General features: G+C 35.3%; 1 pseudogene; it reads left to right on the top strand.

Moving 5' to 3' along the window:
* The first annotated feature begins 12570 nt into the window (after positions 1–12570).
* LOC141498964 (14-3-3 protein theta pseudogene) lies at positions 12571–13551 on the top strand (annotated as a pseudogene).
* The last annotated feature ends 632 nt before the right edge of the window (positions 13552–14183 follow it).

The following is a 14183-nucleotide window of genomic DNA, read 5'->3' as shown; positions in this document are numbered from 1 at the left end:
CAAAAAGCTTTTGACTATACTCCCTGTGCCCCAGGAGCAGAGCTCAGTTCTCAAAATGAACAAAAAAATTCTAGATACCTATTCTTCTTTTTTTTTCTTTTCTTTTCTTTTTTTTTTTTTGCAAGGCAATGGGATTAAGTGATTTAATCAAGGTCATACAGCTAGGCAATTATTAAGTGTATAAGGCTAGATTTAAATGCAGGTTCTTCTGACTCTAGGGCCAAAGCATGATCCACTGGGCCACCTAGCTGCCCCAGATAGCTACTATTCTTATATGAACAATAAAAATGCCATCTTAGAAGAGAAATCAGTGAGAAAATGACTACATGTAAAGCCTCAAAGGAATTTATGAATTGACCCCCAAATTCAAAAAGACCTCTTGAAAGAGCTCAAAAAGAATTTTAAATAACAAAGAAGTGAGAAAGAAGAAAATGGAGAAAAGAAATGAAAGTCAAACAGAGAATTATGAAAAATTTACTGAAACAAAACAATTCCTTTAAAAGTAAAAATGATCAACTGGAAAAAATAACTCTTCAAAAAGTGAAATTGATTAACTAGAAAAAGAAAACAATTTATTTAAAAGTAAAATGAGTCAACTGAAAAAGTAAACACAAAAGATAACTGAAGAAAATAAAACTCTAAGTATTAGAATTAGACAAATGGAAACTTAAGACTCTATGAGACACCAAGATTCCATAAAACAAAACCAAAATACTGAAAAAATAAAAGAAAATGTACCCCTCGGGAAAAATGACCAACCTGGAAAATAGATCCAGAAAAGAAAATTTACAAAGTATTGATCTACCTGAAAGCCACAAACAAAAAAGTTTGGACAATATGTTGTGGGAAATTATTATGAAAAATAGCCCAATATCCTAGAAAAAGAAATCAAAATTGTCCTTGAAAAAATCCACAGATAACCTCCAGAAAGAAATCCCAGAATATAAACTCCAAGGAATATTTCAGAATTCTCAGTAAAAGGAGTAGAATACAGCAATCACCAAAATAGAAGCAATTTAAATACATAGGAACCAGTCAGGATTGTGCTAGACTGAGCAGTTTAAACATTTCAAGATCTAATGGGAGCAGCTGGGTTGCACAGTGGATAGAGTACCAGATCTGGAGTCAGGAGGACCTTACTTCCCAATCAGTCTTCAGACATTTAATAATTACCTAGCTGTGAGTTCTAAAGCAAGCCATTTAACCCCATTGCCTCACGAAAAAAAAAAAAAAAGAGAGATAGAATGACCTGGAATGTGACTTTCCAAGGGCAAAGGGGATTGGATTTCCACCAAGAATCAACAACCCTGCAAAATTCACCATATTCATTCAGGGGAAAAGATAGATTGTCAACAAAATAGAGGAATTTCAAATTTATCTGATAAAAAGTCCATAAATGAACACAAAATTTGATCTTCAAATATTACACTAGATACATATAAAGGAAAATGGGAAAAGTTAAAAAATTGTTAGTCAATAATATTAAAATGTACACATCTTTACACAAGAAGCCAATACTTATAAGTCTTGAGAATTGTATTCTTTTTAGGAGAGTTAAAGGAAGCATACTCAGACAGAGGGCATGGGTATAGAGTTGGATATAATAGAATGAAGTGTATTTATAAGATGTGGGTATAAATGGATCTTGAAGTGATTTTACTTTACATGATACTTTAGTTCATGAGGGCTGTAATGCTATAGGGTCAAAGAAAGGGAGTGCATGTAGATGATCTGGATATAAATAGATCGTGAAGTGATTTTATTTCTTACTTAATATATTATCTACAGTTGTATGAAGTATAATTAGAGGAGGTGGATATAAATGGATCATGAAATGATTTTGCTTTATATGATATTTTAGCTCATGAGGATTGCATTTCTATAAAGGGTCATTGAAAAAAGGGTGTGGTATAAATTTATTATAATTTGATGATGCTTATGGCTCTTGAGAATATTATTTCTAATGGGATGGTAAAGAGGAGTTTATTTGGACAAAGACTGTGAGTATGAAGTGACTATGAGGCACTGATGCTTATAAATCAATTGTACTTCACGAAATACAGATTAAAAAAGTATCTTTTGTTAGAGTGTGTGAATATAAGATAGGCTTAAAGAAATTAAGGTATGAAAACAGTTTTACTAGGAGATGGTTAGGAATTAGAGGTAAAATAGCACCACAGAAAGATGCTCAATGATCTATTATATAGTAGATGAAAAGAAGGAAGGTATGAGCATGGAGTAAATCTTACTTTCAACAAATTTGGGCCAAAGAAGGATAGCATACATTCTCAGTTTTGTTTAAACATCTGTCTTACTCAACAGGGAACTAAGAAGAAGGAAAGAGAAAGGGGGGAAAAGGGATTAATAAAAGGTAAAGCAAAAGTAATAGTTCAAAGACAAAGTTAACGTTAAAGAAAGAAAAAGAGAAGGAGAAAGGACTGTAAAGTTAAAGGGAGAAGAAAAGGGAAAAGGACTGATAGAAAAACTGATCAAGAGGCAGAAGAAAAAGATTAGTGAGTAGAGATAGGGGGAAAGGAAAGTAAAAACTATAAATGAGAGAAGACAGCTTGGAGGGAAAAACAGAATTAGTAATCTAACTATAAATGTAACTGTAAAACAGAAGCAAAGTGGATTAAAAATCAGAATCCTACAATATACATTTGAACTAGAGAGAGACATACAGAATAAAGGTAAAAGACTGGAGCAGAATATATTACGCTTCAGCTGAAGTAAAACAAAAAGGGGTAGCAATCTTGATCTCAGACAAAGCAAAAAATGGATCTCATTAAAATGGATAAGGAAGGAAACTACATCTTCTTAAAAGGCTACATAGGCAATGAAGTAACATCAATATATTAAACTTATAAGCTCAATCAAGTGGCATAGCATCCAGATTCTTAGAGGAGAAGATAAATGCGTTATAGGGAGACAAAGATAACAAAACTATAATACTGGGGATATTCAACTTCCTTCTCTCAGAATTACATTAAATTAAGCTCAAAATAAATAAGAAGGAAGGTAAAAAGGTGAATAGAGTTCTAAAAAAGTTAGATATAATAAACTTCTGGAGAAAAGTGAATGAGGATAGAAAGGAATATACCATTTTTCTGCACATATATAGAAATTGTCCATGTACTATTAGGGCATAAAAATCCCACAATCAAAAGCAAAAAGACTGAAATATTAAAAGAATCCTTTTCAGATCAAGATGAAATAAAATTACATGTAGTAAAGGGTCATGAAAAAATAAACTAAAAATTACTTGAGCACTTAATAACAATCATAAAAATGACTAGATCAAAAACAAATCATAAACATAATAAACAACCTCCACCAAGATAATGATAATGATGAGACATCATATCAAAACTTGTGGCATATAACCAAAGCAGTTTTTAAGGTAAATTATAGCTCTCTAAATTATTTTATGAATAAAATAAAGAAAAAAATCAATGAATTGGGAATGCAACTAAGGAATTTTAGAGAAAGAATAAATTAAAATTCCCCAATTAAATACCAAAATAGAAATTCTGAAAAATAAAGGAAGAAATTAATAAAATTGAAAGTCAGAAAACTATTGGACTAATGAATAAAACTCAGACTTGATTCTTTGAACAAACCAATAAAACAGATAAACCTTTGGTTAATCTCATTCAAAAAGAAAGAAGAAAAACAAATTACTAGTATCAAAATATGAAAAGGGTGAACTCATCATCAATGAGGAGAAAATTAAAGTAATAATTTGGAGCTATTTTGACCAACTGTATGCCAAAAATCTTGAAAACCTATGTGAAATGGATAAATATTTACAAAACATAAGCTACTCAGATTAACAGAGGAGGAAATAAAATATTTCATTAAACTTGTTTTAGAAAAAGAAATAGAAGACATCATTACTAAACACCTTAGGAAAAAAAATGTCCAGACTCAAATGAATTTGCAAGTGAATTCTACCAAACATTTAAGAAACAATTCATTCCAATGATATATGAATTACTTAAAAAATTGTTGGAGTTCTGCCATATTCTTTTTATGACACCCTTATGGCATTAATATCTACACCAGGAAGTGCTAAAAGAAGAAAATTATAGATCAATCTCCCTAATGAATACTGATGCAAAAATCTTAAATAAATTTTTAGGAGAGATTGCAAGTTATTACTAGGATGATACACCATAATCAGGTAGGATTTATACTAGGTGAACAGGGATGGTTCAATATTAGAAAAACAATAAGCCTATTTGATTATGTTGAAAACAAAATTAACAGAAATCATATTAATATATCCGTAGATGCTGAAAAAACCTTTGGTAAAATATAGCACACATTATTTCAAAAAACCATAGAGAGTATAGTATTAAATGGAATTTTCTTTAAAATGATAAAAAGTGGGGGGGGCAGGAGCCACGATGGTAGCCCAAGATGGTAGCATGAAGGCAGGAATTCCCAGAAACTCATTCCCCCCAAAATTCCAAAAAGCCTTCAAATTATGAGTCTAGGAAAAATTTAGAGGGGCAGAACCCACAGAAAGACTGAGTGATACAACTTAGAATCTCTGCAGCAAAAGTCTGTTTCACCAGGACCAGGGGTTTGGAAAAAAGCTGCAGAAGCCATAGCTGCAGCAGCGCAACACAGCTGGACTGGGCGCCTGAGTCCATGCTTGGGAGGGGGGAGCAGTTTCCAGACCTCCTGACCCAGGGATCATTTGAAGGGATGGTGAGAGACCTCTGCCCTACCAGAGGGAGTGTAGAGGATCATGGGTCTCAGAGCAGCCCTGCAGTGAGAACTTGCAGTGGGAACATGGGAAACCAACCTGCACCTGCACAGTGTCACCCACAGATGGTTGGGAGAGATTGCAGAGGTCTCTCTGCTCTTCTTGGGACAAGACTCAGTTGCTTGCCCACATTCCACCATAGCTAAGCAGGATCCTTGTCACAGCTCCAGGGCAGAGGGGAGGGTCTGTGGTCATCCACATAACAAAGCACAGGCAAGAGAGCAATCAGAGCCTCTCATAAGGCATTGGAGGAATTAAGGTCCCTGGAGCTTTTCCCCCAAATCTCCAAAGCTTTGGAAGTGCAGGAAATCAGTCATAGGCTGAGGAAAAGAGCAAACAAAAGAAAAAGAAGAATAAGGCCTTAGAAAATCACTTCAGTCCCATGGAAGATTCAGAAGATGACAAAATTGAGGCTTCTGTACCCAAAACCTACAAGAAAAATAGAAAATGGATTAGACTATGGATGAGCACAAAAAAGACTGAAAAGCAAGTAAGGGAGGTTGAGGAGAAATTGCAAGGGAAAATGAGAGCAATGTTGATAAATCTTGAAAACTAAATCAGCAGCTTGTTGAAAGAAATACAAAAAAAATTGAAGGAAATAATATGTTAAAAAAAAGTTTAGGTCGAATGGAAAAAGCAACACAAAATACAAATAAGGAGAAGAATGCATTAAAAAGCAGAATGGAGCCAAGATGGTGACAAGACCTGATCATGTGTTAGGCACTCTCTCATAAATCTTCAATACTAAGGACTCCAACTAAATTTTCCAGAGACAGAACCCACAGATGGACCCAGTGAGGCGATTCTCCTACTCAAGGTTACCTGGAAAAGAACAGAAAGGCTCTGCTCCCCAGGGTCAGAGGGGTGGCCCGCCAGAGAGAAAGAACTTCCGCCTCCTGGAGGCAGCCCCAGGGCACTGGGAGCAGTGGCTCACGGGGGGGGGGGGGGGGCCTGACCTACACCCCCGGGGAGCAATGGGCACAAATTAGCTTGGTCACCACAGCAGCCCAGATCCAGGAACAGAAGCAGGTGGAGCCAGTAAGCAGGAGCCCCCAGGGCATGAGCCCATTGAACCTAAGGAGGGGAGTGAAGAGAGAGAGACTGTAGAGCTCTGTCCTCTGCCCCTGGAACAGGACTCTGGGGCTCTGACCACATTCAGATCCTGATTGCAGTCTAGGCCCCCCCATGGAACAGCAGGGCCCCCTCCACCTCATCCCCATGGCAGATGGGGGAGCTTATGGTCATTCACAGACCAGGAGGGAGAACAGAGCCTCACACACTGAGATCCTTGTGGGAGTGTCCCAAAAGCTCAGTAAGCACCCCCAAAACAGGCTTAGGCTGGGAAAATGAGCAAGCAGAGAAACAAGAGGAACACCATTGAAGACTCCAAGAAATATAGAAATTAGGCCCAGGCTATGACAGAGCTCAGAAAAGACTTTTGAAAACCAAATGAGGGAGTTAGAAGGAAAACTGGGAAAAGAAATGAGAGAGATGCAGGAAAAACATGAAAATGAAGTCAGCAGCTTAGTCAAGGAGATTAAAAAAAATGCTGAAGAAAATAGCATGCTAAAAACCAGCTTAGGTCAAATGGATAAAACAGTTCAAAAAGTTATTAAGGAGAAGAATGCTTTAAAAAGCAAAATTGGCCAGATGGAAAAAGAGATAAGAAAACTCTCTGAGGAAAACAAATCCTTCAGACAAAGAATAGAACTCAGGGAGATTGATGAATTTATGAGAAATCAGGACTCAATTCTTCAAAGGTAAAAAAAATGAAAAATTAGAAGAACATGTGAAACATCTCATTGAAAAAACAACTGATATGGAAAACAGATTTAGAAAAGATAATTTAAAAAATATTGGAATACCTGAAAGTCATGATCAGGGAAAGAGCCCTGACATCATTTTCAAAGAATTACTACAGGAAAACTTCCCTGATATCCTAGAAGCAGAGGGCAAAATAGAAATGGAGCAAATACACCAATCTCCCCAAGAAAGAGATCCATAAAAACCAACCCTCAGGAATATTATAGCCAAGTTCCAGAACTCTCAAGTCAAAGAGAAAATATTACAAGCAGCCAGAAGGACACAATTCAAATACCGTGGAGCTGCAATCAGGATTTCACAGGACTTAGCAGCAACTACATTAAAAGTACGTATGGCTTGGAATATAATATACAGGAAGGCAAAAGAGCTTAGAATGCAACTGAGAATCAACTACCAAGCAAAACTGAATGTCCTCTTCCAGGGCAAAAAAGATGGACTTTCAATGAACCAGGGGAATTTCAAATGTTACTGTTGGAATGGCCAGAGCTGAACAGAAGGTTTGATCTTCAAATACAGGATTCAGGTGAAAAATAGAGAGTGAAGGAGAAGGGGAGAATATGAGGGACTTAATGATGATGAACTGCATGTATTCCTGTATAGAAAAATGATGCTAATAATACTCATATGAACCTTCTCATTTAATAGAACAGGTAGAAGGAACTTTTATAGATGAAGCACAAGAGAAAGCTGAATTTGAAGATAAAATATGGTGTAAAATGGAGTCAATAGAAAAAAAGGGAAATGTAATGGGAGAAAGAAAAAGGAGAGGGGAATAGGCCAAGATTTTTCTTTATTACAATGAGCTATTGCAATGATATGGAAGCAAGGAAGGCAAGGGGGAATGAGGGAATCTTCGCTCTCCTCAGAAGTGACTAGGAGAGGAAACAGCATATATATATATATATATATATATATATACTCAATGGGGTATAGGCATCTAGAGTAAGAAGAAGGGGGGCAGTGGGAAGGGGGGGATGTGAGTGATGGAGGAGAGGATGGAGCATGGCATGGGGGAAGAGTGGTCAGATATAACTCATTTTCTTTTTTACTTCTTGCAAGAGGCTGGGATTGGAAGGCCTGTCTGGGACCATAGGGCCAGGTGGATGCTGGGCCTAAGGGGTGGTATGGGGGCTCAGGGCCTCTTGGCTCCAGGGTCAGGGATCTGTCTACTCTGCCACTCAGCTACCCTACAGCAGAGTCAGAGTGAAAGGAGAGAGAAAATATAGTGCATCGTAGTGGAGAAAAACAAAAGGAGGGAGTTGCGATCAGCAATGGCAAGGGTGGAAAAATATGGAAGTAACTTTTTAGATAGACTTATCATAAAGAATGTGATCCACCTACAACAGAGTTGATGGTGTTGGAACAAAGACTCAAGCACATTTATTATTATTATTATTATTATTATTATTATTATTATTATTATTAATCATTATTTTGGGGGGTGCAGGGCAAATGGGGCTGGGTGGCCTGCCTGGGGCTGCATATCATTGGGTGTCTGAGGCTGGATTTGGACCCGAGTGCTCCTTGCTCAAGGGCCAATGCTCTGTCTGCCACCCATCCACCCTTACTATTATTACTATTTTATTTTGTTTTTTCTTTTTTTCCCTTTTTTGGGTATTTGCAGGGCAGTGGAGTTGGGTTGGCTTACATGTCACATGGCTGGGTGATTGTTGGGTATACGGGGCCAGATGTGGGCTCAGGTGCTCATGACTCCAGGGCTGGTGCTCCATCCATTGCACCACCTGGCCATACCTACAATTAGTACTATTATTTTTTTTAATTTTAATTTTTCCTCTCCCCTTTACTTTATTGCTCAAGTGAGTCTATATTTTGGGGGGTATTTTGTTTACTCTTAAACAAGAATATTTCATTAATGTATAAAAAACATCATTGTACAAAATGAGAATAAATAAATATTAAATACAAAAAATAAAAAAACAAGAAAACTAAAAATAAGAAAAAATAAGAAAAATAAATAAAATAAATAAAATTTAAAAAATAAGAATTGGCCAGTTGGAAAAAGAGATAAAAAAGCTCTTTGAATAAAATAACTCCCTCAAATGTAGAATGGAACTAAAGGAAGCTGATGACTTTGCAAGAAATCAAGAAGCAATAAAACTATTTCAATAAAAACATAAATTAGAAGAAAATGTTAAATATCTCATTGGAAAAACAATTGACCTGCAAACCAGATCCAAGAGAGATAATTTAAAAATTGTTGGGCTATCTGAAAGTCATGACCAGGAAAAGAGTTTCAACTTCTTTTGTCAAGAAATAATGCAGCAAAATTGCCCTAAGATCCTGGAAGTAGGGAGTAAAGTAGAAGTTGAGGGACTTCAATCACCTCCTAAAAAGATTCCAAAAGGAATCCCAGGAATATTATAGCAAATTCAAAAACTCCCAAGTCAATGAGAAAATACTAAATGCTTCCAGAAACAAACAATTCAACTACCATAGTTCTATAATCAATATTACACAGGATCTGGAAGCATCTACATGCTTAAAAGATCTTGGTTTACACCCAAGAATCAACTACCCAGCAAAACTGAACATCCTCTTTCAGGGGAAAAGATGGACTTTCAATGAAAGGGGATTTTCCAAGTAAATGTCCTTCAATTGAGGAATCGCTTAGCAGACTGCAGTGTCTGTTTGTGTGTGTGTGCGTGTGTGTGTGTAGGATACTATCTGTATCCAGAAAAATAGCTGTGGAGTTTGAATAGATCAAGAACTATTACCTTTAATTTAGGAGAAAATACTGATATCTTTTTGTCTGATCATGCCATCTCTTATACTTTATGTTTCTTCATTAAGGATATGATTTCTCTCTCATTACCTTCAATTTGGATCAATGTATATGATGGAAACAAATACTGACAAATTGCCTTCTGTGAGGAGTGGGGAGAGGGAAGTAAGAGTAGGGGAAAATTATAAAACTCAAATAAAATCTTTATAGTTCAAAAAAAAAGAAAGTGGATTTTTAGGCTTTTCTACTGAAACAACCAGAACAGAACAAAAAAAGTTTGATCTCCAAGTACAGTGTTAGGGTGAACCACAGAGGGGGGTGAATGAGAAGGACTACCTCTGAGGAATTTAATGATATTGAACTGTTTGTATTCCTGCATGGGAATAAGATATTGATAACTCATATGAACTTTCTCATTTATAAGAGCAGTTAGAAGAAACATATATAGACAAGGCATAGGAAGGAACTGAATATAATGGTATAATATTGTAAAAAGATAGAGTCAATGGATGATAAAGGAAAGTACTGGGAGTAAGTGAAAGGAGAGGAAGAAGGGACTAAGATATTTCACATAAGAGTAAAGAAAAAGCTTTTTCAATGGAGTGGAATGGGGGGGGGAAGACAAGGGGGAATGAAAGACCTTCATTCTCATCAGAAATGGCTCAGAAAAGAAATAGCATACACACTTAATAGGGTATAGAAATCTATCTTACCCTAGAGCAAAATGAGAAGAAAAAGATAGGATAAGGGGCACTGGGGGAGGAAATGAGGGGATAAGTTATAGAAGGGAGGGAAGATCATGGGAGAGGGTGCTCAGTTAACAGCACACTTATGAACAGGGACAGGATGAAAGGAAAGAGAGAATAGAATAAATGAGAGTGGGAACAAAGAGAGTGGAGGGAAGTATTGAAGCAACTTCTTTGGTGGACTTATGATAAAGAAAGCAACTCATCCCAGAGATAGAGCCATTGGAATCTGAACACAGAATGATGTACACTTTTTTTTCTCTCTCATTATTCTTGAGGTTTCTCATCTTCTTAGGAGGGTGTATGTTTTCTTTCATACTAAGTTTACTGTAACAATATAAAATAAACAAACAAAAAGTTTTTATTGGAAAAAAATGGAAAATATTACCTATCAAAAACTCTAAACAAGCATTTTATATAATGGGGATAAACTAACAATATTTCTAATAAGATCGGGGTGAAACAAGGATTCCCATTAACATCATTACCATTCAATATTGTATTAGAAATGTTAGCTCTAACAATAAGAGAAGAAAAATTAACTGAAGGAATGAGAATAGGCAATGATTAAAAAAAACTTTCAGTCTTTAATTACACTATGATGGTAGACTTAAGCAATCCTAGAAAATCAACTAAAAAATATTAACACAGTAACTATAGCAAAACAGTGGTGTAAAAAATAAACCTACATAAATCTTCAGCATTTCTACACATGACCACATGACCAATAAAGTAGAATAGCAAAAGTCATACAGAGAAATTCTGTTTAAAGTAATTGTTGACAACATAAAATACTCAAGAATCCATTTCCCAAGATAAACCCAGAAACTATAAGAACACAGTGACAAAATATTTTTCATGCAAAGTCAGATCTAAACAAGTGGGAAAATGTCAATTTCTCATGGTTAGATTTAGCTAATATAACAAAAATCACAAGTCTACCCAAATCAATTTATTTATTCAGAGCCATACCAAAAAACTGTTTTACAGAACTAGAAAAAATATAACAAAATTAATCTGGAGCAACAAAATGTCAAGGATATCATCGGAATTGACAATTGTGTTAGACTTGCTATGGATATATTTATCCCCATCCAGAGAGAAAAACAAAACAAAAATAAACAAACAAGCAAACAAAAGCCCACCCTTCAGAATTTGATAAAAAGTATCTCTTATGTATCTCTATCCTCTAATCCTAATTCCTCATACCAAAAATGACTAATCTCTAAACATGTTTATCAAAAATTTCTATGCGCAATGCTAACCTGACTGTTCATTGGTAAAGGGAGGGGGGTGGGAAAAAAAGGTGAAAGAAAATTTTGTAACTTAAAAATATACATGCATATGGATGAGAAAAATAAATAATTTCTAAGAAAAAAGGTATATCAAGGGAATTAATGAAAAAATGCAAAAGAAGATAGCCTAGTGGTACCAGATTTAAAAGTATATTATTAAGCAATAGTCATCAAAATTGTCTTGTACTGGTTAAGAAACAGAAAAGTGAATGAGTGAAATGCATTAGGTACAAAAGAAACAGGAGTAAATGACTATAATAATCTACTATTTGATAAAAACATACTTGAGAATCTACTTCCCAGGATAAATCGAAAAACTATATGAACGCAATTACAAAATACTTTTCACACAATGTCTGAAAGAAGATATTTTCTGAGCTAAGAACTCACAAAAACTGCTGGGAAAACTTGAAAAATACTATGCCAAAAGCTAGACATAGACCAAGCCCTATAACAACAACAACAAAAGTCAAAATGGGTATAAGATTTATACATTAAGGATGATGCAACAGAGCAATTTAGAGAACAAGAAATATTCTGTCAGATCTACAGAGAGCAGAGAAGTTTATGATAAAAAAATAATTAGTATAGAGAAAATTGTAAAACAGATTATTTTTATTTTATTAAATAAAAAATTTATTTTTAAATTTGTTATGCACAAATAAAACCAAAAATCAAAAGGAATGCAGGAAGCTAGGAAATAATTTTCACAATTAGTGTTTCTGATAAAGGACATTTTGAAAATATATAGAGAATTGAATCAAATTTAGAAGATTGCAAGTCATTCTCCAAATGATAAATGATGAAAAGATATGAATAGGCAGTTTCCAAATGAAGAAATTAAAGTTATTTATAATATTAAAGTTGCTCTTAATAATTTTGGTTAGAGAAATGGAAATTAAAACTACATTGACTTACCACCTCACACCTAGCAGATGGACTCTCATGGAAATAAAAGAAAAATCAGCCCCCTGCCTCCTGCTTCCCATTTGCATTGCCTTGTTCCTATTTCTACCCTCCTTTACTTTTCTCTCTCCCCTCCGGTGGTGCTCTTCTCCTTCTAGGCTTCCTAGGATTCTTTCTAATTTGGGTTGACTCTCTCCTGTCTCTACTTTCAATGCTGCCTCTCCCTCTTCCCTGAGCACCACTGCTGCCTCTGCAACTGTTCCCTCTCGAAATCTAACCACTATGGAGAAGACTGAGATGATCCAGAAGGTCAAGTTGACCGAGCAGACAGAGTGCTATGAAGACTTGGCCCCCCTATATGAATGAGGTAACCTAGCAGGGATCAAGTTCTCCAATTAGATGCTCAATCTGCTCTCAATGTTCTAAAAGACCACACTCAGAGGATTAGGGTCAGTCTGGATGGTTATTTCGAGCATTGAACAGAAAACTGACACCACTGACAAGAAGAAGCAAATGGTCAAGGACTACCAAGAGAAAGCAGAGAGTAAACTAAGACCCATCTATATATACACTGTCCTGTTATCATTGGATATGTTTTACTAGCCAATGCGACTAATTCAGAGAGTAAGGTCTTCTATCTAAAAATGAACAAAGACTATTTCTGATACCTAGCTGAAGTAGCCTGTGGAGTTGACCAAAAGCAAACAATAGATAATTCCCAAGAAGCTTTTCAAGAAACATTAGACATCAATAAGAAAGAAATGCCACCTATGCATCCAATTCACCTGGGACTAGCTCTTAACTTTTCTGTATTTTACTATGAGGTCCTTAATAACCCAAAGTTAGTCTGCACATTGGCTAAAATGGCTCTTGGTGAGGCTATTGCAGAACTTGCTCCAATGAATGAAGATTCCTATAAAAATAGGTCTTATCATGCAGTTGCTTAGAGACAACCTAACATTATGTAAGTCAGATAGTACAGGAGAAGAGCACAGAACAAAAAAAGTATCATCTTCCTTTCTCTCAAGAAATCTTTTTACATGTTTCCATGTAAATAGCTCCACTTGGATTTCCTATAGCAAAGAGAACCCATTCATGTATATAGAAATCAATAGTTTAATCTTTTCACACTGCAAATTTCGGAAAACTCTATCACTTGATTTGTGTTTTGTCCTGGCCTGCCTGGTGTGCAGTTACTTCTGTAGAAAAGTATTAAAAACTTCATTTCATATAAACATAAGATACTTGCAAACACTTATGTAGAGGACTAAAATGTATCTGGTATTCAAAAATCTGATTCAACTGTGATTTGTATTATAGTGAAGATATGAAAATGTAGTTAAATACAAGTCAAATGTTTTACATAGCTACCCCCCCCGACTCATCTTATTTTTATTTTTCAGGGTTTTTCTTTCAACAAACAACTTTCACATGCTCTTTTATATTCCTTTTAAGGAGGAATCTTGAAATATTGGGTCAAATGGAAACAAATTTGGCATTTTAGAGTTAGAGATCATACCATTAAATATGCATCCTATAAAATATGTCCTGGGACAACATGAAGTTTTCTTATTCTTCAGTTGCTACTATTTCATTTGACAATTTTCCTCTCAATAAAATACCACACTCATACTGCCTTTGTAATTCTAGTATCCATTTTACTGTGTAATAGAAGTAGCATATAACTACCAGAATACTAATGTTGGTTTTTGGCAAATTAAAGTGCATGTCATTTCTTAATACATTAGAATGGGAACAATTGGAAAAACACGAGTCCAGGTCTAATATTTTTAGTATTTTTATTTTAGTATTTTTAGTATCCATGCAAAGTTGTGTACATTTTTGTGAGAGGATGTTACATTTGTCTAATGATTATTACTTAGAACACTTTTGTG

The sequence above is a fragment of the Macrotis lagotis genome, chromosome X, assembly GCF_037893015.1.
Source record: "Macrotis lagotis isolate mMagLag1 chromosome X, bilby.v1.9.chrom.fasta, whole genome shotgun sequence".
Lineage (NCBI taxonomy): Eukaryota > Metazoa > Chordata > Mammalia > Peramelemorphia > Peramelidae > Macrotis > Macrotis lagotis.
Note: the sequence above shows the minus strand (reverse complement) of the source record. Positions and strands in the feature narration are given on the sequence as shown.